Source organism: Marmota flaviventris, chromosome X (assembly GCF_047511675.1).
Source record: "Marmota flaviventris isolate mMarFla1 chromosome X, mMarFla1.hap1, whole genome shotgun sequence".
Lineage (NCBI taxonomy): Eukaryota > Metazoa > Chordata > Mammalia > Rodentia > Sciuridae > Marmota > Marmota flaviventris.
In genome coordinates this window covers 52,349,092-52,352,700 of record NC_092518.1, presented here as the reverse complement: position 1 = coordinate 52,352,700, position 3,609 = coordinate 52,349,092, and the positions used below count along the sequence as shown (strand labels likewise).

At 40.3% G+C, this 3,609-nt stretch overlaps 1 pseudogene; it reads left to right on the top strand.

Moving 5' to 3' along the window:
• The first annotated feature begins 1,501 nt into the window (after positions 1-1,501).
• Positions 1,502-2,263, top strand: LOC114081482 (trafficking protein particle complex subunit 13 pseudogene; annotated as a pseudogene).
• Positions 2,264-3,609: the final 1,346 nt, after the last annotated feature.

Here is a 3,609-nt window from a genome sequence, read left to right as displayed (position 1 = left end):
GAGGGAAGAATGTTGTTTTTATGCCAACCATACTGGAGTTGTAAAATAATCTATGAATAAATTAAGAAGACGCCTTTAAGAGCATCAACGAGAGAGAGAAGCCCAAAAAGGGTGGTATGAGTCTTGGTTCACACAGTCCCCCTGGTTAACTACGCTTTTATCAGCCCTGGCCGGTCCTTTAATAATCCTTATATTGTTGCTAACTCTAGGACCCTGTTTGCTCAACCGTGTAGTTTCCTTTCTCCAAGCTCAAATTGGACAAGTCAAACTTATGGTAATCAGACAACAATATACCCCACTAGCAGACATAGAATGTGACACCCCCCAATGATCACTTTTATGATTAAAAGTAACCAGAAGAAGAAGTGGGAAATGAAAGGTTAATAATCTTGAGAACTGTTTGCTAATCTTGTTCCCAGAATGTGCTGTCCCCAACTGCCAAACTGCAGAATGTATCCCCTCACCCGGCTGCAGGCAAACCGCCCACTCGCCCTGACCCGTCAATGAACTTCCCTCCCTGCCCTCTCCAAGGAAAGTATATAAGCTCTGCTTAAGCTATTCTCAGGGCTCTTTGCTCTATTCAAGTGAGCTCTGAGCCCCAGCATGCTGGACCCCAATAAACCCTTTGCTGTTGCATGAGACAGTCTCTTGGTGGTCTCTTCCTCCGACGCTCGCCTGACCTTTACACCTTGCCTTGTTATTACTCCAGGGCCAGGCACTAGGTATCTAGGGGCAGTTTCTATGGCTCTGAGCCCACTGATGTTATTCAAACTAGAAAGTCCTATGTCTCCCTGTCCTGCCTTGCCTTACCCACAGAAACCATAATAATGACTTGTGCTTCTACTTGCCCCTGGTTTCTTCTGCCTCTAGATCAACCCTAATATTTCCTCATGTGGTCCTCTGAAGTGCACTGTGTCCTCTTTCCTTGGGAATTGTAAGTAATAAACTCTTCTTTCCAAGGCACTTATATCAGTGTCTGTCACCTTACTCTATCTGATTAAAATGAATCCTGGATATATTTTAAAACAATGAGGAAAATTGTAGTCAAAATGGAAAGGAATCAACCCAGACAGGAAATCTTTCTGTCACTCAGTGATGCTGTCTTCTAAGCATAGTTGTTCATCAACTCTCCAGTCACTTGAGAAGATAGAGACATGTCTGCTAATTTCTCTAATCAGCTCATGAAAAGTAGATTTCCACGTGAAGATTTGAGGGAAAGATTGACATCACCACAAATCCTCAGAACTACATTTCCGAGGAAGAGATAAAAATTAGAGTTATATGAGAATTCTCGGTGATAGCAATTAAGTTGTAAAGACAATATTGAAAACCCTGATCTTCAGACGAGCACTCAGCACTTACATCTTTTAGTCTCCATGGCTACAGTGGCAGAACTTGGGGCCAACTCTATTGATGATGTCATTCATGACCAAGTAATGGATGTTGAAGAGCTGTCCCTGTGGCTTCAGTGTCTATTCATTCAACTTACTTCGGAGAGAGAATGTTTTTTAATAAAATCTGCTTATTTTCTCTCTCCTCACCATTGGACATTGAAACCAAGTTTTACAATTCAGAAATGGGTGACTTATTTCTTGAAGTCCAGATTCAGAATATGTCATCTTCAACTGTGTTTTTATAAAAGGTTTCCTTAGAGCCATCTGAAATGTACACTGGAGTAGAATTAAATACTGTTAACCAGGGTGGAGAAGATGAGTGTACCTTTGGAACAAGGACATTTTTGCAATCAACAGAAGGACGCCAGTACTTATACCACCTTCAGGTGAAGCCAGAATATTCAGAGAAAGCTAGTACTATTAGGGGACTAATGGATATGGGAAAATTAGATATATTATGGAAAAGAAATCTGGGTGAAATGGCAATACTACAGACAATCCAGCTTGAAAGAGAGGCTCCATTTTATGGAAACATAAAGCCATCTTTGGAGAAAATCCCAGATACTGTAATTCTGGAAGAGCCTTTTCATATTACCTGCAAGATAACAAACTGTAGTGATAAGAAAATGAAATTGGTTTTGAAAATGTGTGATACATCTTCTTTTCGTTGGTGTGGATATTCAGGAAGGTATCTTGGAAAGCTGCCCACAAAGTCATCTCTCTGCTTTACCCTAACACTACTGTCCTTAAAACTGGGCCTGCAAAGTATTTCTGGCATACGAATAACAGACAAAGTATTAAGGAAAACATATGACTATGATAATGTTGCAAATGTCTTTGTAGTACCTTCCATTGTTAAAACGAAATGAAGAGACTTTTCAATGCTTTGCTTCCAAGAGAGTTTCACAGAAAAGCTTTCTATTCTTTTATCCAGCAAAAAAAGATCAACTAACAATAAGTATAAGGGCAGATTATTTTAATTCATTTTGTTTGAGATTTTGCATGTTTTTGAGAATTAAACGTGCTGATTTCAGAAAGAACAATCTGGAGTGTGCCAGGTTTGGAGTTTGTTCACTTGTCTCTCCTCGTCCATGTGGGGTTGTCTCTCTCCATGCTCTGCTACATAAAACAGACTTTCCTATCCTTTTTTAAAAATTATGACCCTATGAGGTTGGTCATGGCCTCTATCAGGACATGCAGGTGTAAGCCGGGAGCAAAAAGGTTTCCTTCATAGGCCATAGCCATCTCCCTTCCTTAAAGCTTCCCATTGGGTCTGCTGACCTTGCAGGTGAGCCGCCTGAAGAGCCAGAGTGGTAGTCAATGACGGGTAAGATCCCCAGAGGGGGACAACCTAAGACAGGCACACTCTCGAGTAAGGCAAACACCTGCAAATAAAACAAAATGGGGGAGATATAGGGCATGATGTAACGTGGGGCATGTTGCATCAGAAAAGAGGAAACCTAACTTGCTGGCTGCTACTCACTTCCCAGTCCTGGGGCCACAGGTGGCTAAGAGAGCACCTAGCGATTAGTCAGAAGGCATTGCCATGGGTTGTGATGAAGAATCGGACCACCTCTAGGATAGGCTCAGAACCCTTCTGCCCTCAAGGACAGCTCATGTGTCCCATTACTGCCTGTAGGATGGGTGTAGATGTAAATTCTACCCACCCTGCTGACCTTTACCCTGATTGGCTCCTGTACATTATATTAGCTGTGTATGTTTTCTCATTAAACGAGATCCTGCTTTGACAGTTAAAAAAATTATTTCTTACATACATCACAATAGAGGAGTGCATTACATTCATAATTTTTCCCTATCCTTTTCAATACATCTTTTCCTACTTCTGTGCTATCTGATGTCCTTAGCTCCTATGAAAGTACTTTCATGTGTGAATAGTTGTTTGAATTGATGTTTCCATGACATGCTATAGAAAATCCTATTTCACCATTTTGCAAAATAACCTTGAAAGAACTTTTTAAAATTATAAATGTTTTAAAAGAAATATTATCATTAGAATAATATATACGTTTTAGTAAAACAGATTTTCTTTATAAAATATATAGGATGCTGGAAGCAAAGAGAACTTCACTGGTGATGGGATTTTCCATGAAGATTTGGGACATTGGAAACTCATGAAAACTTGGTATTTTCTCGGAACAGGCCATTGGTCAGAGAACACTGGTTTCCACTTAAATTCAAACTCTCATACAAATCA